This window comes from Rhyacophila brunnea, unplaced genomic scaffold (assembly GCF_057557595.1).
Source record: "Rhyacophila brunnea isolate RB1 unplaced genomic scaffold, BYU_Rbru_1.0 scaffold_14, whole genome shotgun sequence".
NCBI classification, from domain to species: Eukaryota; Metazoa; Arthropoda; class Insecta; order Trichoptera; family Rhyacophilidae; genus Rhyacophila; species Rhyacophila brunnea.
Window position 1 is genome coordinate 35,586,335 of NW_028232796.1, and position 21,473 is coordinate 35,607,807.

The 21,473-nt window shown below is 33.0% G+C and overlaps 1 long non-coding RNA gene across 1 annotated transcript; it reads left to right on the forward strand.

Moving 5' to 3' along the window:
• The first annotated feature begins 404 nt into the window (after positions 1-404).
• LOC147075913 (uncharacterized) lies at positions 405-3,089 on the forward strand. Its single transcript, XR_015069935.1, has 3 exons — positions 405-541; positions 1,006-1,162; positions 1,436-3,089. It is a non-coding gene; the product is annotated as an uncharacterized LOC147075913 (long non-coding RNA).
• Positions 3,090-21,473: the final 18,384 nt, after the last annotated feature.

The window sequence follows — 21,473 nt, forward strand, 5'->3', positions numbered from 1 at the left end:
AATTCAACCGATGTTTAGCTGTCCGGTGCTGCCACCGTGGAACTATTTCGAAACAATACACATATACAAAATACACACACATGCAACAACATGACATTGAAAATGAAACTCACACATAGACAAGACAAAATAACATTTTTCTGCTTCATTTTCGCTAGGATCAGTTTGTGGTAAAACTTCGACGCGAAATTGCCATATGAATAAAAATAACTTAATAATTAAAATTACAATATTTACTTAATATACGTAGGAACCTGCCTATATTCAAAATTTGAAACTGCGAATTATTTGCAATTAGTATTTGCTTAAATTAAAACTGTTTTTTATCATTATTTATGATAAAAATAATCAACAAAATAAACAAATCTCGCATTTTAACATATGGTAGCATTCGTGCTCTCGATCGAATACACAGACATCGAATATCGGGTTTATAACAATTCTTCTTTATTTTTTTGCCATTATTATATTGTTTGAAAACAGGAAGGAATCGACTCATCAGCATAGATAAGATACTTCTCATCAGTAACATTTTTGTCAAGTAAGTAAACTTTTCAGTGTATAATAAATAATATTATTATCGTACATCAAAATGACAAACTATGTCACGCAGTTTTGATTGTCAAACAAACATTCAAAAATTATTTAAAAGAGTTACATATACTGTATTTTCAATCACCATCATGCATTTATCATCAATATATATTATTTTAGGCGTATACTCATCGTTTTCGTAAAATTATAAATACTTTACGTCAGTTTGAGGTTATGTTTATGACAAATGTCATCGAGCCTATCTTGTACGTTTTGTAAATTATCTAATAGATAGTGAATTTCTTTCATTCGCATAATATGATTGTAGAAAATCAAATATTTTATGTGCTTTCAAACACGTGTCCGTGTTTTTAATACAACATAATCGTAAATTGAAAACGTTATCTACAGTGATAAGTTTAACACGAGTATATGAATATAATGAGGATATGTTTTTTTGTTTACATATAGATAAATCTTTTAATACTGATGAACTCGACGAAATATTGGACGACAGTGACTGCGAAGTCGGCGACGGTTACGAGTCCGACAACAGCGACGACATTTACATTCGACATTTACAACCTTCGACATCACAATCCAGGGTTCTTCCCTGGCTCACAAAATGGTAGGTTTACAATTTTCTTAATAATATATTTATTGGTTTTATATACCATCCAGTCATACATTAGATTCATTCATGCTTTGGCATAAAAACAAGAATTCATTACATCTTGTACACATGATGTAGCGATTGTCTCGAATGAGGAGTTGATGGTTTGAATAGTAAACTTCAATCAAAACATATTATTGCCCATCATTATTTGTATTTTTACTGCTAAATACTTGAATTAATGAGGAAATATGGATTATGTAATAATATTTTTTCCTATTGTTTCAGTATGCCGAATGCTGGTCCGGAATTGGAGGAAGATTTGTTGGCGAGAGGGCATGTTGCTGACAATGTACGCAGCTCCTTTTTCGAATACTTCAACCTCGCTCTCTTCGAAAAAATAGCTGAGCAGACAAATTTATATTCAGCACAAAAAAGGGACTTGTGGTCGGTGAATACGAATTCGAAATTCGTATTCACCGTCATCCAAATTATGATGGGTACATTAAGGTTTCCGCAGACTCGAATGTACTGGTGTTTATGATCTAAGCATTCCAATCATTAATCAAGCAATGCCCAGAGACGGGTACTTCGAACTGCGGAATCACTTTCATTTTGCAGATAACACTGCTGACCGCATGGGCTGCACAGATAAACTTTGGAAGATTAGTCCCTTTTTAAGTGAGGTTCTAAAAAAATGCCATACTTTGCCCAGACCTGCTCATAACTCCATCGACGAGCAAATGATGCCGTTCACTGGCCGCTGTAGACACAGGCAATTTGTACTTAACAAGCCAAATCCTGTAGGCCTTAAAAATTTTGTTCTCGCGGCCAGAGATGGATTAGTGATAGATTTTCACATATATGTAGGGAAGGGAACGGTATCAGATGGAGATATGAAGCAGTTCGGTCTGGGCGCAAGTGTGGTCAAGTTACTCTGCCGGACTCTCCCCAATCCTCCTGCATTGTCTATACTGATCGTTTTTCACTAGTTTGAAGCTCGCCGATTCGTTACTTCAAGACAAAATATTCTTAACTGGAACTGTCAGAAGTAATAGAATCGGCGATGTGATTAAGAAATTAAAAAAACGATAAGGCAATGCAGAGGGGAGATTGGGATGAGAAGGTTCGGTAGGATGACAAAGTCTGTGTAGTCAAGTGGAAAGATAATAAATCCGTGTTATTATTTTACACTGCTGTCGGCAGTACTCCTGTTGGTACCTGCATGCGATGATCGAAGGAAGTAATGAGGAAGATCAGTGCCACTCAGCCGGCCATTGTAAAGCACTACAATATGTCGATGGGTGGCATTGATCTTTGCGATCGGGTAATTGCTTATTACAGGACTGCGATGAAGACATGCAAATGGCCTGTGAGGGTTTTTAACCACTTTGTGGACTTGGCGGTAGTAAACTGTTGGCTAATGTATATGCGGAATTGTAAACTAGAAAATGTACCCCGAAAGGATATTATGGGACTGTTGTCGTACTGAATCAGATTAGCGAAAGCTATGATTCGGTATGAAGATCGGGTAGCCAACATTTTAACACTGCCAGCACGAGGTCGGCCAAGAAACATGTCGACATCGCAGGTAGACACAGAGCCACCAGCTCGCAGGAGAACGGTTTTCCCCCAACCGATCGCTGAGGTACGTTTGGACAGCGTTGGCCACCATTCAGCATCCGTGTGCAGATACCCTGGATGCAAGTCCCGCACCAGGTATATTTGCATAAAATGCAATATATACGTGTGCACAAAATTTTGCTTTGAGCTGTATCACACAGTATAGGATGCAGTTCAAAGCAATTTTAAAGTAGATATTTAGGGTTTTATTTCATAATTTTAACTAATTTTAAGTGTAAATATATTTAATTATCCTATTTATAATGTTTTTGTATTGTTTTTATTGTGTAATGTTCTATTAAAATTGACCATTCCTATGACAAGTTGTTTTCTTTACCTTCCCTAAGTTTATAGAGTAGGTAATATTCATCTGCAGTGTGACCTGGTAGCATATATAGTACATTAGGATCGGACATGGTTGAAACGAAATGAATTGGGATGTCTATATAATATCGACATTGTCATAATTATAACTACAGTCGAACTCGGTTATTACAATCTCGGACATAGCGAGATCTCGGATGTAATGAGGAAACAGTCGTTGACATTTTGTATATGATTTTCTCCATACATTTTTATTCACTGTTATAACGAGATACTTATCGGATATACCGAGCTAAAATACTGGTAATGTGTTGATCGTTTAAAGACATTTCGACCCTAAGCAATAAAATCCGATCGGACAGGATGCCGCCGGGGACAGATTACGTTTATGACACTAGTTAAGTGTCTAATTGTTGTTTTCGCCGACAATAAAAATACCTATTCTCTGATATAACGAGTACCGCTTATAACGAGCAAATTCAGCCGGTCCAACCTTCCTAGTAATAACCAAGTACAACTGTATATTCCTTATTTTGTTTAATAATAATTCGAATGGCATTTGTTTTGCTATTCATTTCATATCATTCTTTTATTCCACCTATACTAGAAATTCGATGTAATTGTCAATTGTACAAGATTAAACTCAATCTTATAAACATTTGTACTTAAATGTTCATTTACTACTATAAATGAATTTTACTGTAGAAAAATATTTATATTAATTCGTATTGACAACGTAAAAAAATCTGGTTCATTGGCTGGACAGGATACCTTGTATTGCCACTGTAAAAATAACTACGGTAAACAAAATGTAAAAATCATAAACACTTTAAATCAAATCGACATGTTAGAATTGTAAATATTTTATGGGGAAATATTAATTGTAAATATTTTTACATAGGTAAGTAAATATATAATAAATTTAAATGCATTTTTATCAAACTTATGATTTTTAATATGTGGCGACACACAATATTTTATTTTATATTTTATTGCCATCTGGTGGCGATCGACGAAAGTTTTTAGTAATACATTTTTAGAAATTCATGGTAGATGCCTGTAGATGCCTTTAGATGGCGTTGAAGTCACATTTGATCGTAAATTGAGGCAAAGAATTCGCCTTAAGGGGGAGAGGCAGCCAGCAGAGAACCTAGCGGAAAAATACGAAGCTTGCAATTTGAGATTTTTTTTTGATAATTTACAATTTTAACTGTATTAATTAATCGCCATTATTATATTAATGACACCAAGTAGACGAGGAATTTTAAACAGTTTTTATTTACTACTTAGTGGTTTTAATTTATTTTGCTCTTAACATATTGTTTTTTATTGCGGATTGAGAATTATCAGGCTTGAGGCATTATACAAAAATAAAAGAACTCTCTTCTTGTTGGAACATAAACATGTGCACAATTAAATTATCATTTACTTGACTATATTTAAATTCTCACCTAGTATTAAAAAATAATAATATTTAATAATTTAAATATAAATAATAATATTAAATATATACTTATTTTAAAAGTACACACATAATAATATTATAATTCACGAATATCTATTTATTTTCGAAATTAATTCGATTGCGCGGGGCCCAATTGTCCCGGCGCCGAATCGTCCTAGACCCATTTTATTTACTTAAAACAATTATTTTCCTAGAGTGATTTGTTATTTATTTTTATGGAACGATTTTTAATTAATTATTGTAAGAAATTTTAGACATAACTATAGATCATTCAGAATTGGACAGTTTTCTTTAAAACATTCTATCGATCAGTTGTTTCAAAACTCACTGTGTATTACAAGGCAATATTATTTTGATGAGTCAGCTACTGCGGTAGGCGATACCGTCAATATTGCTAATAAGGATGAGAGATAATATCGAATTAGATTTCGGTACTGGTAATTATTGATAACGATAGTAATTGATAACTGATTACTTCCGATATTGAATGCGTATACTAAAGTTGTGATTATATTGAGATGCACGTCGCGTACTATCACGTGACGTCACAGTAAGCTGCCGCTACGGGAAAAATTGAATAATGTCGTTTTCGTGGTGTTAAAAATGTTATCAGACTGGTGTTACCATCTGGTAGCACATTTTGAACCTTTAAACAGTTTAAACGAACATTTTCATTTAGAAAAATCTACCGAAACCTCTGTACTGCGCTGCTTCGATACCTGCATGACTGAATGAATGTTTTTTATCATCTTCTACATTTCTACATATTTTGGATTCATGTCATAATCGCGTGTTTTTAGCGATTGGCACTATGTATTTTCTATAAGAATGTTGTCTATTATCTATGGTCTGCAGGTTGGATTCTGTTCAAAATAATATTATCTATGGATAATAATATCGCAAGTTATTTTAACGTACGCACACATAGAAACTGTTGAAATTAATTGAAAGTAGCATGAATAATGAGGCTCTAGGACGATTTGGTGCCGGGACAAATGGACGCCACGCAATTTGAAAATAAATAGACCTTAGGTAGTTATACGTACTTAAAAAAAAATGTAATATTATTAATTATATTTACATTATTATTTATTATGATTTAATAGTTGGTGAGAATTTAAATATGTACACGTAAATAATGATTTAATCGTGCAGAAGTTTAAGTTCCAACGAAAAAAAAGTTTTTATTTTTATATAAAGCCTTAGGCATGGTAATTCTCAATCCGATATAAAAAAACATTATGTTAAGACTAAAATGAATTAAAACTTCTAAGTAGTAGACGGAAACTGATTAAAATTTATCGTCTAGTTGGCGTCCAGTTGTTTCATTCCCAATAATGAATAATAATTAAAATACTAATACATTAGAGCTGGCACTCTCCATCATTGAATTTAGCGAGGTGTTTATCGTTTAAAATATTCTGTAAAATGACGAAACCATAATAGACTAAATTTGTCGCCGTGACGGCGTGACAGTACGAGACGTGCATCTCAATATAATCACAACTTTAATCGCTAATATTATGTGACGTGAAACGTCTGCAGTTTATTAGGCCTAGGAAGTCTTGAGAGTAGTAGAGAGTACACAAGCCTGAGGTCGCAACGCATGTCAGTTTAGTGAGCAGGCCCGTCTCAAGAGATTCAACCTAGTACAAAAATTAAAAACCCCAAATCAACAATTATTATTATAAATCCATAAAAAATATTAGTAGCTACCCAAGAAGACACCAAATTCAATAAATTAAATCATGTTACCCCAGATTTTTATAATTGTCTTTCTTAATAGTTTTACACTAAAATAATTATGGTTGGTTTTGTAGAGTTAAATTAGGTACACACTAAAATCTATACATCAGAGTCAGTGTATTATAATGCATGTTTTACAGACAATGATTCTTTTAGAGAAAATTAACTTTTGAAGTCTAACAATTAATTATTATAACATATATCTGAAATCTCTAAAGCCAAAAAGCCGAAAGTTGATACTTCTCAACGGGTCCAGAAAATTGTACGTGTGCAGTTCGCCAAGTCACGATTCACCGCGAGCTGTTGTATCTGACATATAATATGACCATTAACCGTATAGGTATATAGTATTAAGATCAAATTCATGTCTAAATAAAACATTTAAAAATACGTAATATACCCTACCGGAATACTAGGGAAAGACAGAATAAAATAAACATAGGTATATAATATGTATTTATGTAGTTTCAACATAATATTACCTATTGAAAATCAATAAAGACATCTCTTAATATTCGTATTTAATTTAATTGCAACATTACTTTCTGCAGCAAAACGTCACATTTTCAACGAACAACACTTCATTACGAAGAATAATATATTTCTATGACAACGGCTCACGATTAGAGATTCCAATCCCGGGATCCCGTTCTATTTTCGATATCTATGAATCCCGGAATTGATAAATATAATCCCGAAACTTTCAGGATTGATTTTTTATCAATTTTTATGGAAAATAAAATAAAAACGAAAATATAACAGAAAAAATACTTTTAATAACAAATAACTAAGTACCTACATTAAAAATAAACTGAGTTTAAATGAAGTTTGATTTATACCCATGTGTATGCCGATTCATTTTATTTTTTCACATAAATTAATAAAAATGAGAAAGATTGGAAAAAATAATGCTTTGCACTATTAACAAAGTAATTCCACCATGATCTCATACGTTTTACGGCAGTTTCATATTTGGCTGACTAATTAGATTTATGAAGCGGAAAGGCCATAAGTACACCATGATTTGCTTTAATATTTTGAATCTCGCTAACCCATTCATTAAGTCTTTACTATCAGAAACAGCAATCTCATATTAAATTCACATTATTATTTATGTTACAATATTATTTACTCCAATAAACTTATGTATTTCCAAGATTGAACGTATACGATATTAACAATAAATGTCTTAAATAGTATAAATTATATTAGATTTATTTTTGACCGATTTTATCAATGTTATTTGTAAATATAAAAATTTTATATTAACAATGAAAAAAATGCTAATCCCGGTATTGTCAAATTGTAATCCTGAAATCCCGGGATCAGAATTTTGGCTCGGGATTAGATTCCCTACTCACGATGAAGTATGCTACGGTCAACTGCATACGTACACATTTCCGGACACGACTTTTTCAACCAGGGTTTCACTTGAGAGAGATGTTCTTTTGAATGATAAGGTCCATTGATATCTCTTAGGATGTATGTCAAATTTCTGGTTTGTATTTCTCTGATTATTTTATCCTCAAAAAAACATAATAATAATCTCTTGGATAGATATTATTGGCAGGCAAGCATTCTACCAATTGAACCAAGAATCGATTGCGTCAAATAAAATTGTCGCTTGGGTTATATCGTTGTAAATACACCCACGATAGCCGCGCGGTTTAAGCGTCGGCCTGTAGCGTCGAAGGTCGCAGGTTAGAATCCTGGGTCTGGCAAGTATACATCTTGTGTTTCAATTTGTGTATAAGTCAGAGTATGGACCTAATAGGTTGAGCAAGTGGCTGACATCCATTTCTCGTAAAAAGAAAATCTGTTAATACAAACTTCCACTCTGTGGAGGCCCATATTATATGATATTATTAGGATTGGACATGGTCGAAAGAAGATATTATTTTCGTATTAGGATCCCAGTAGATTTCACCATTTGGGATTTTTGCCGTCGGAATTTTGAACCCAAGAAAAGTTTTGGCAACAATATTTTTAATATGACATAAAAAAAAGAAATATTGATAGCCCACTAATCAAAAAATATCGAAAACATCTCTAGCTATGACCCCTTTAACCAGTCTTGCGAAAATAATCGAATCACGAAAACTGATTTAGAGTCAAGAAGATTTATGGGAAAGTTATTGAAGACAAATGAGATAAGAAACGAGCGAAGAAGAAAAAACGGAACAGTAAATGAACACGATAAAATCGATTACGTCTGTGTTTGACCTTTCAACAGACTTCTGTTGACTTTGATTTGAAACAAAAGAGTTGCTTTTTTTAATATAGCTACAGAACACAAAGAAAATTATTATACTGTGACAGGGATGGCGAATCTATGGCACGCGAGATGATTTTGCATGCCACGCCAATGTTTCATGAAGAGAAAAGAAATTACTATTTTATACTTATATTACTTCTTCGTGGGTTCATTTACAATCCCTATTTACTGGCAAATATTAATTTTCATGTTCCCACCAATATCACTCGTAACACTACGGTCTTCATGATACCTCGCCGCAGAACAGATGTGATGTTTCATGATGCTGTGTATCGTGCGATTAACTTATTTGATGGCACCATTAAGGTCGATTTGTTTTTTATTAACTATGTCATGTTTGTGGACGTGTTAAATAGGTTAGATTTATAATTGTGTTTATCATTTTACTCTAATATCTACATAAGCATATACTGTCTTTTCTACTTTCTTGTTATACTGGTTATTATTTTGTAATTAAGTAATTTTTATAATTTTGTATAAATTATGTATTATGGCGCATTGGCCAATCGCTGTAATGCCGTAATACTATTTCTAAAATAAATAAATATGTATATTTAAAAAATGTTTTTTTTTGTAAAAAAGTTTTACAAATAAATATATACTTAAGTAGGTAGGTACTTACTTATATAATATGTAAGTAATATTAAACAATAATAATGACATTATTACCATGTGCATTTTCTTTGGTTTTTCATATTATGTTTAGGTACCAGTCGATGCGCAAACGGAAACGACGAAATTCATGCATACATACTGACAAATCGCATTGTATAAAAAATTGCAGGCAAATCATTTTCGAGAATAATCATTACGTCTAATGTAAATATACAATTGCATAGGTCGGTTGGTCCTTGGATCTATCAAAAATAAATAATTTCAAGATAAAAAGAATTTTTTATATACAACGTTTTTAAATTTTCTGGTGAATCATATAAACTTGACTTGACTAGCTGATAGAAATACTGAATAAATATAGAATACTGAAATGTCATTTTGACATTTCATATTGATTTACATAGTGACGCACGTATATATTAATAATTTAGCTGCTAGGACCCCAGACCCAAAGCAATCAATAATAGTTTAGGACGTTTAGTTCTGATTTCTTCCGAAATAACTTTTTGTACAAAACAGAATTGAACATGAATTCAATTCTACTTAAAGATGGCTAAAAGTATTTAAAAAAATGCATTGGCATCGTGTTCTGATATATTCTAAAAAGTTTCAAATGTCTAGTTAGTCGGGAAGTTGGTTAAAAATCGATTGCAAGAATAAATAACAAACAAGAATACGACCTAATAAAAACGTTGTAAAATATTCAATCAACAAAACCTTATGAAATTAATTATTGGCAGCCATTCAAATAATATAATAACTGCTTGCTATTTTACCTCAAACATAATCTCTAAAATGTCAAACCACTCAATGATGGAGGATATACATAATTTGAAAGAAGAGTGGTTTAAATGCTTCCACGGTCTCTATATATATATATATATAAATATTCAGAGGATAAAAGATATGCCTTCTGCCAGAAATACGGTGAAAGATAGAATATCAATAACTCAATTGTGATTTTTAATCCTTTATTTGTCGTCATAAAAACTGCTTGGCACGCCAGACAGTCGAAAAATGTTATTTGGGAAATTTTTGCACGCGTACGTAAAAAGGTTCGCTAACCCTGTACTATGACATATTATTATAGTCATATGAAACTTAGGAATTATTGGTTTGTGGAAGAAATTATCAAATTATAATATTTTTGTACCTACTGACCTATAATCAAATTGATATCATTGCATTCTTAAATTAATAATTTCGGGAATTGCTGTATTCGAAATTTAAAATATTGCGAATGAAACAAATAAAACACGATAATTGTATAAAATACTTTTTCCATTGAAATGTCATTTAATTTGTGTAGAATTTGATTTCAGCAACGTTTCTTTGACGGGGGTCAAATAAAATAGATATCAAAGACTTTTTGAATGTCGCATTTTTTTTACAAAATAATAAAATATCATTCATTATTATTTGATACCTTAAAAATCCGTCCAAAATTAAAGTCGGGAGTATTGCTTAAAAAAAGCCGTCCGAAAACTCATTTCATCAATAATTATAATCATGGCCCCCACAAGGGGGGGGGCTGACAGGGCTTTAGCCTGGGGGGCCGGGGTTAGAAGGGGCTCGGCGGAGCGGTTAAGTGAGATAAAAACACCTGAAATTTTCTCTAATAGTTAAGTTAGTAAGCTATTGGACATGTAGAATTTTATTTTATAATTGTTTTTAAAATATATAAAATATAATAAAAACGACTATTTTTTATCCAATATGGCGAAGGGCCGCATGTTAGGTACTTGGCTATCATAAAAGGGGTCACAATCAGTGCTTCATAATATGATACCCAGTGCCAACAATTCAAGTTGATTTATTTAAAAATGCTGAAAATCTCGAAAAATAAACGGAATATCATTTATTTTACAAGGAACCCCGGAGTTCTGCAGAATACCATTTGGGGATCACTATTGTAGAACATTACACGGCCCCTAACCTTAGCGATAAGTTGGGAGGCCCGCCAAACATCTTTGCCTGGGGGCCCGCTTCAGGATATGTAGGTCATGATTATAATATAGTAAATAATAGATAATATGATTTTTTGGAAAATGAGTGTATGCGATATAAATGGCTGTTTTTTTTTCATTAAAAACATATTATTGTGATTTTTTATAAAAATAAATCCCGCGGAAAGTAGTGGGGTTAGGAACCTGAAGGCTCGGGACACTAACTGATTTTGAGGCTCCATACGATAAAAACCATAAATAACAATGTATATTTCCTAACCCAGTTGTTCCGTGTGATCGACGACAGTCGGACGTCACCAATAACGAGATAGCGAGTGTTTACAAATTAATAATAACCAGTTGTGCGTGCGGCGTAACAATAAATTATTGTTACAAAGTTGTTTACATTTAAGTGTCTCTGACTACAGGGGCGCTTATTAAAAATCAAAAAAGACAACGTTGCCAGCAATGGATCACCAAAAAGAAACCCAACAAACAATGTCTTATGCATCAGTTGCTCAAAAAATGCAATTTCCGAAGAAGGAGCAAGCCATCGTTCTAGATGCTATCGATGGCATCTCTATACGAGAATATACACTGTCAATCGGGAATAAGGTAGGTCCATGTCATATAAGATATGTATCTAGGATTTCCCAGGGAAGAATATGTATATACTTGAGTAGTGAACAACAAGCAGATAAATTAACAGTAAATCAAGAAACAGTTAAAATTGGAAACCACATACTAGAAATCAGGCCGCTGATCACCAAATCAAAGAGGATAATAATATCAAACGTGTGTCCTATAATCCCACACAGCGTTCTGGAATCAAAACTCAACGAATTAAACATAAAAACTACTTCACGTATTACAAGCATCAGAGCTGGTATTAAGGAACCGGGTTATGCACATATTTTAAGTTTCCGGAGACAGGTTTATGTAAACCCAGAAGACACAATTAAACTGCCAGAGTCAATGCAAATAAATTTTGATAATACCCTGTACTGGATTTACTTCTCCACCGAAAAATTGACATGCTTTATATGCAAAGAAGAGGGCCATCTGGCCAAATATTGTAAAACAACTGGAAATAATGAACCTCACACTGTACAATTGCCTGACTCTCTCAATGTACCAAAGGTGTTAACCTCTCTTTCGTTAGAGAGAGAAAATACACTCCAGTAGGATGAACTAGCCGCAGATATAGAGTCGGACAACTCTATTATCAACAAGGATACGCCAATCGGTTCAAAAAGGCCGTTGACCAGTCCAACTGATATCAGCAGCGTAGAATTTGAATTTGAAGATACAGTGAAAAATAATGCAATCTCACGCATTCCTGCACTCCAACAGACACCAAAAAAATCGAAAAAAGTATCCACTGAGGATACAAATGAACTTTTGTTACCTGCCAAGGAACATGTTGAAAGTAATCGTCATAGATTTCCAATCGATTATGAAACATTACTCAGTTTCCTTGTGAAAACACATGGAAATCCCAATACCGAAATGATTGCTAATGAATTTACTACTGATATAGAAGCTCTTAATAACATGCTAACAGAAATCTATAGTCATTTAAAAGAACGCAGCATTAAAAGTCGCATGACAAGGATCAAGAAAAGACTCAGTAATCCACAATTAAAAGTTTCCAGTGAAGATATTAGTTCGTTGGAAGGACAAGAGGAACAATAACATAATGCATAATTCCAGCAACAAAGTTAACCAATTTATTCAATCTGATATACGTATTGTTTTCTGGAATACAAGAAGCATTCTTAATAGACTAGAGGAGCTTAGAGTGATGCTAGATGAAATTGATATTTTTATAGGCGTGGAAACATGGTTAAACGACACCATTTCTCACATAGTTATTAGCTTCCCAGGTTTTATGGTGCTTCGGCGAGACAGGACGTACGCCAGAGGAGGAGGTATAATTTTCATTATTAGAAATACTATAGCTTACAAAGCTATTAATAACCTCATCATTCCGAACATATCCACTGAAGTTTTGGGCATTACACTGACTAACCTTAAAGATAAAATTAATATCATTGCAGTTTATAGGCCCCCGAGCAATAGCGGAAATAATACAAATCTGTCGCTTCAGGAATGGGATCAAGTTTTTAGTAATACTCTATTAGATGATAAAACCATATTGGTGGGAGACTTCAATGCCCACAATGTCGCGTGGAATTGCAATAGAAATGATATAAATGGTTCTAGAATCATCTATACTTTAGCTGATTACGACTTAATTTTAATAAACGATAATACTAAAACCCGTATTGATCTGCGACGAGGTACAAAATCAAATATTGATTTAGTTTTTTCTTCTCCTAATCTTCTACAACAGATTGTATTAAATATAGATGAAGACCCCAGGGGATCGGATCACTATCCAGTGCGTATTAATTTATCTGTACAAAAAGCAATTTATTTCAAAAAGACTTTCAAGTTGCAGACCAAAAAAACCAATTGGGTTAAATTTAAAAATACAATGGCGGAAAATATTAATGAATTCAAAACAGATTCTTTTCTCAGTTTAAGTTCAGTCTCGCAGTATAAATTCCTCATTAAAAAATCACACAAGCAGTCATAGACTGCACCCCAAAAAAAGGGAATAATCCCCAATTTCGCCATAGCAATCCAGTAGAATGGTGGGATTCAGAGTGTGATAAGGTAAAGAGAAAAAGAAAAGCTGCCTTAAAAAAATGGGAATTTACCTTAGATTTTAAAGACTTAATTGAATACAAAAAGAATGCTGCCATAGCTAAAAAAACTTTTAAAAAGAAAAAGAGTGACTGCTTTCGAAAATTTGCAGAGACCATCAATTTAGGACAGACCTTAAGTATACATGGGAAAAAGCAAAAATTTTTAAAAACAAATGGATAAAAATTAGACCCGATAGTATTGAACAAAATATGCAAAATAAAGAGAAAATTGAAGCTGCTCTTGAAAAACTATGCCCACCGTGGGTTCCAAGTAACCCTAACATTTTCCCTGTTACCAAAAATAGCACGCTATTCGACACTCACTTTAGTTTCATAGAATTCAGCATAGCATTAAATTCTCGTCAACATAATTCCGCACCTGGAACGGACGGGATAACGTATGAAGTCATTAATATGCTTCCCACTCCAATAAAACATATATTCCTTGACATTTTTAACCTCATGTTTCATAGCATGGAATTCCCTGACGAATGGAAAAGCATATTTATACATTTTATTAATAAACCTAATTCGGATAGCTTAAGACCTATTGCACTGACCTCATGTGTCTGCAAAATCTTAGAAATCATGGTCGCAAATAGATTTCGCTGGTGGCTGGAAAGCGAAAAAATTATCCCAGATACACAAACCGGATTCAGGAAAGGTTTTTCCTGTGCGGATAACCTAACAAATGTTGCAATGTATATTGAAGAATCTTTTAATGAAAAAAAACATACGCTAGGTATTTTTTTGGACGTTATTGGAGCCTTCAATAACGTTCAATCAGATATTCTCGTTGAAATATTGGCACAAATAGGATGCCCCTTTAAACTCGTAAAATTCTGTTTTTTTCTTGTCTACGAGAGATTAATCTATACTAATTCAAACATAGATCTCCCGAGGACACTGTATAAAGGCGTTCCTCAAGGAGGAATTTTAAGTCCGCTGTTTTACATTATATATGTTAGCCACATTGTTCACAATATACCGAAAGCTATAACAGTCTCCCAATTTGCAGACGATATATCTTTGTTCCTTAAAACTAAAGACCCCAATCAGGATAAAAATATAATGGAATGTGCACTAGAAACAATTAGAAATAATCTATTTAAACTGGGTTTGGATGTATCTCCGGAGAAAACGGTATTTTTACATTTCAACAAAAACAAAATACTGCCGGGAGAATTTCAAATTAAATTGAATGATATGATTAAATCAACTGACTCAGCCAAATTTCTAGGTATTTATTTTGACTTCAAGCTTTCTTTTGATAAACATGTCAATTACATTGCCCAGAAAGTCAATAGAGCCACCAACATTATAAAGTTCCTCAGAGGTACTTGGTGGGGATCACACCCTTCCACTCTAATAACTTTCTATAAAAGCTACATCAGATCCGTAATGGACTATGGAAGCTATATTTACTTCCCAAAAAATAAAGGAGCAAAGCTACAGTTAGAACGACTACAGAACCAAGCTATCAGATTGGCTCTTGGCCTAAGAAAAAGTACACCTACTAACATACTACCTGCCGAAGCCAAGATAACATTACTAGAAGAAAGATCTAAATTTCTATGTAAAAACTTCTTGGTAAAATGTATGTCAAACCGTACTTCTAATACGAGATACAATGTCAACAGATTTCTACAAACAACTATAACGCGAGATCGTACTCCGAAGAGATTTCAAATTTTAAAAGAAAGTATCCAAGCTGTAAATTGTATTGATCATCTGATTTTAAAAAGAGACTTCTACAACTTTTTTAATTATACCTATGAGGATATTATATATAACGTTTTAACTAATACAAAAATAGGAATGGAGCTATCGCACTCCGACTCTCCCGACTTATTATTCAAGTCCAAATTTAGCAATCAAAATGTTTTTACGGATGGAAGCAAAATTCCCGATTCAACTTCAGTAGGTGTAGCAGTGTTCTTCCCCCAATCTAACACGTCGGTTGCCAAAACGTCGCTGTAGGATTGGTTTCCCGAATAGACCAAATGTTCAGGAGACGAAAAACAAATTTCATAATCCTATATTTGAATACATGGAGATATTTAAATTGTTATTTTTACAGCATATGAATGATGTATTCATTACCATTACAAAGTAATTTAAAGAAAGGGATGGTTTTCGTCCAATTAGATAAAAAAAAACATTTTGCATTAAGATGTCGATTTCGACAAAAACGGATATTCGGGAAACCAATCCTATAGCGACGAAAAGTGTCCACAGATTCACTTCCATCTATACAGCAGAGTGCTTAGCCTTATGCGAAGCCACTAAAATTGCACTTAATTACAAAAATAAAAATATCAACATTTTCACTGACTCCTTAAGTCTGATTCACTCGCTCGAAAATCCAAATTTCAGCATCAAAACTAATGACTACATTCTTAATATTACAACCAACATTTCCAAATTTAGCAATAGTAACGAACACGGTACAAATATACAGATATACTGGATTCCAGCACATAAAGGAATTAATGGCAATGAAATTGCTGATCAATTGGCAAAAAAATCTGTAAAATACCCATCAGAAAATATAAGAATTCCATACACAGATTTTAAAGCCCAGTTTAAACAAACAATGAGCGAAAATAACGGTAAATATTTAGAAAATCTTGGGAAAGAAAAGGGAACACACTACTATCAAAACTTTTATAGTAGATCTCCTAAAACTTGGTTTAGTAAACATTGTAAAATAAAGCGAGATGTAATAGTGACAATAGCTAGAAGCAGGACAGGGCATTACAGTCTCAACGAATCATTGTACAACATTAAAGTGGTAGATAGCCCTCAGTGTCAGTGTGGACATCCCACTCAAGATCTTAACCACATTGTCTGGCAATGTGATGCCTATGACCAGGAGAGAGAAGTGTTATTGAATAAGTTGGGGAAATGCATTCCTCCTTTTACGATTAATTCGTTCCTGGCAAAACCAAATATTTCAGTTATGAAAATTGTACATGAATTTCTCCAAAAATGTAACGTAAATATCTAGTGTATAGTGTAACAAAAATGTAATTCTGTATCATTAATAATGTAACTATTTATGCCTGTCGTTAAAAAAAAAATGTATGTATACTTTTGTAAACCATTGTAAAGCAGAATAGCCTTCCATTCAGAGAAGAGCTCAATTGCTTCCAAATAAAGAAAAAAAAAAAATTTCCTAACCAAATAATATAAGGGCGGACGTGCTCAGCGTGGGTCAAAATGGAGCTTTTATTCTATTTTCAAAGCATGATCCTGGACATTCCTTAAACGTTGTAGATAATCTATTTATATAATTTTAAAGCCTTATTATCCTTTATATTTATTTTAAACATTTCATGACTGCATAAAGTATTTTTATTACATAAAATAGTATTCTTTTAAACCTCTCGCTCTAATGTTTTAGAATATAGTCATATTTCAGTACATAAATGTGCAGTGGTGTTAAGATTTTTTACATTTATTATTTTTTAAACGCATTTATAAAATCATCAGTATAATTTATGTTGACATTATTATAGTGAAATATTTATGATAAAAAATTATATTGATAATCTCTGTGATCCCAAATTTGACAAGAATTAGCCATTTTATTATTCAAAAAATGGGCAAGATTAACACATTTGAAGATAATTTTAAAGATACCAATTATAAGCTGTGTTTTTGACCATTCAAGTGTGATAAACATCCTACGAATAATGATTGCTTTATAATAATTATTGACCTAAGAATAAGATAGTGTTTTTTTGAAATACGCCATTTCTTTTGGCATTGCCCAGTGATTAAACTACAACATACGGCCGTAGCCATAAATTGACAAACTAAAACTGAAGTAGGAAGTAAGAACATGTTAACGCGCGTGTTTGAACATGTACCTAACCGAAAAAAAATCTTTTTTTTAAACGCTTAAATTCGGCAAAATTATATAAATAGATCATCTACAACGTTTAGGGAATGTCTAGGATCACGCTTTGAAAATAGAATAAAAGCTCCATTTTTACCTACACTGAGCATGTCCCCCCTTAAGGTGAAAGTTATGAGTTGATGATACAAAATAATATTCGTCATTTATTTTTTTGTGTATAAGACCTTTTTGAGTGGTTATAAAACAGACTTCAAACCGTAATATTGGTCGCCATTTTGTTTTCGGGGTTGCCAATAGAAGAACAAAAATAATGAATTTGTTACCAATACAACCACATGTATTCATACATTCATACAATTGAAAAATCGAATTATCTTCAAAATTCCCTGTAATGGAATGCGTTTGTGATACATTCGAGTTCAAATTCTTTGATTATAATGACCATAAACAATGGCTATAGACGTAGGAATGAGGTCCTCGAAGGTTTGCTGAGCATAAAACAAGAGTTTTGAAATCGTCCCAAAGACATCATGAAAATAAATAGTCCGAGAGAAGGCTTGTTGCGCCATTGCGGGCTTTTGTGAAGCCAAATCGAAATAATGCTCCCGGCACAGCGCTAGGCTACGTGTGCCAAGTGCCGAGTGGAAGCGGTGCCAAGGGACGTTCTTGCAACGTTATCGATAACACAACCTACAGCAGAGGATTTTATCTCTCGAAAGTTGCATTATTAAATATTTTTTTCGATCAATTCGATATGCAAACATCTTCTGCACTGTCAAAAGTTTCAAACGTCTCTATGCTTTTCTCAGGTATAATATCCCACAGTAAGTTCCTCCAATATCTCCCTTCTTCTACTTTGCTTTCCTTGAGGCTACTCACCCATCCATCTTTCCAGATTATCAAATCCATGCCGAGAAATATTTCCGAAAAAAATGGTGAATTAATCGAAGGTAGACATACGACGGTCCTTTACTTGAGGTTGTATGAATACTATCCGTGGCTTTATTCAACTGACTTGTATGTTTATATACTTCAGTCTGCAATTTAGAAGAGATCTTTATTTAGCTATGTATTTTTTTCGACTTATACAAGGTATAAATGAGAACACTGCCATTCCGGGCAGTGTTGAGCTGTGTGTCCCTGATAACTATCTTAGAAATAGAGAGCATCAGTTGTTTATTCTCCCAAGGTGCAGAACCAACCTGCCACTGGTAATGCCAATTGGGATGGCGATAACTATGTTCAACCAAATTGCTTCGGGTGTTGATATATTCCATTTGCGTGAAGGTGAGCTTAGGTGGACGCTTTTTTATAAAATTTTGAAATAGGGTCTCCTTAGCAAACTCGGTGTACTTCTTTGAACTTCCCATAGATGTTAGATGTATAATTGTATTTCCACTGCTTTTATGTAATGTCCACAATATGTTAAAACATAAATTGGAATTGAAATATATGAATTATTAAAATAAAACTACATGAGTTAGAGCCAGCCAGTTAATCAGTTATGCACCATATTCTACGCAAATTCGTCATTGCTAAAAACAACCTACGTTTCCATAGTCAGAGGCTGCCTGTGCGCGAGGGATGGTTTCCAGTCCTGGTGTCCTAATGAATTTGAATTTACGTGCGCCTATCAATTACCTACGTGGTCGCAGCCATGATTTATTCTGGATCGGAACCGTTTCCTCGTGTCAAGCCTATCAGGCACCATTAGCGATGGGTGCTAGATTAGTAAATGCGCTCCGTAAAGACATAGACATTTTCAATGATGTACTTTGCATTTTGTTTTTGAAACTTTATTTAACTGTATAAAATTGTATGTTTTTTGTTTTCAAAATTTTATTTTTCTGTATTAAATTATTGTACTTAAGTATGTTTTGATTTAATTTTTTTTCTGTTATTATTATTATTGTATTCTATATTCTCTTCTTCTCTCTTGTGAGGGTAATATTTGTTATAATGTAAATCTCATGTTGTGTTCGTCTTGAATTTAGATTAGTTATGTCCACAATGTTTTGTATTCTTAAATAAATAAATAAAATAGTCACTAGCTTTTATGCGAATGCAATAAACAGTCTCATGACTGATTGTTTTTAAGAGATTAGTGAGACATCATGAATGATGGTCATAGCACCCAATATGTCCATGTTTCCAATTGACTCAAACGAACTAAACGGTCAAAACGAATCATTACCTCTAATTGAACGAACTCTCAGAGTCACTACTGAATGACTCAGTTCCCATGGTTGATCGGCAGCCGTTTCTTTATTTTGGACGATTGATTGATATATATGTATGTCAAAGGAATTCAAGTCACTCAGTACCAAAACCACATTTCAATAATTGCTTGTAAATATCAGGTATGCGTAATTATTCATAGAGCGCACAATGTTCCAATAACTTATCTTTACAAAAATGTAGGAACGCATTTTTTTTTAATTTATGTAAATTTTAATATAAAATACATACCTATGTATGTAATTTTTTTATATTATGACCATTATGTAAACCTATTGGTTTTGGGTAATATACGAATCAGTTATATGAATCCTATCTACGATTTAATTGATTATTTTGACGGTTGTGGCTTATGTATCTCGATTTTGCCACTAAGTTTGTCGGTGTTAGTTAGTTAGGAAGAAGCAAGAAGGGCCACTTATTTATGAACATGTAGCTGTAGTATATAAGTGATCAAATATCTATTTTTTAATGTATCAAATTATTCGACCGCAATAATATATTCCCAGCGAATCATATTCCAGTAAACAACTTTTAGCTGGATCAGTAGATTGATTGGCGATATTAAATACGGTATCGCAATGGAAAATTAGTCGAATAATCATTTACCATAGTATCATATTATCTTATGACTGTAATAATAAATAAAATTTCACAAGCTACTCGATTTAAACCGCTGACTCGTTCAAGATAATTATGTACTAGAATATAATGTTTATGTATTACTTTTGATTGTATAAATAACGATTTATGATAATGAAGTACCTGGCTCGTAACTATCTCAGTAGATATTATATACTGTCATTGTATTTATACTATTGTACCGATCGTTACGATGCAAATAAAACTCGCTTCTGCTACATCTTAGACTTCTTCATCATCATCCTCAACACCATAACCCACACATCGAACACCAACAATAGTGACCCAACAAACATAAATGTGGGCTAAGAATCTGGCTCTTACACCTGAAATTTCGAAGTAAAAATTCACTGGATAAAATTCATTAAACAATCTACCCTTGTATGTATTTTTGATGCGGTTTTACATTCAGGAAGGGGTGTGTTTAGCTCCCAAATTATTATATGATAAAACTCGTTTGCGAAAATTTTCATCAAATGCGATTTGAAAGGGTAGCATGTTGGCTCGTTTTTAAGACAGATTTTTATTGTGTTTTTATTATCCCAGATAAAAATTTCGTTTCTGTTTTTGATATTATGCCTTTTGGACGAATGCAAAGCTAAACTTTTATTGTAATTTTATTTTAGAACACAGATAACATTTAAATTGTTATGTTTTTTTTATAATTCTATCAAACATTACCATATTTAAAAAGACTGAAAGGCTGAAGGCTTTCAAGACATGGATCTATAGAAGAAAAACAACCATTTATTGATTTTTGAACGTCAGTTTTAGAGCGTATGTTATTCTTTATATAATAGCAAAAACAACACTATAAATAACACTTATCCCATTGCGTATATTATGGTACCATCATATAATTGTGGGTTTCAG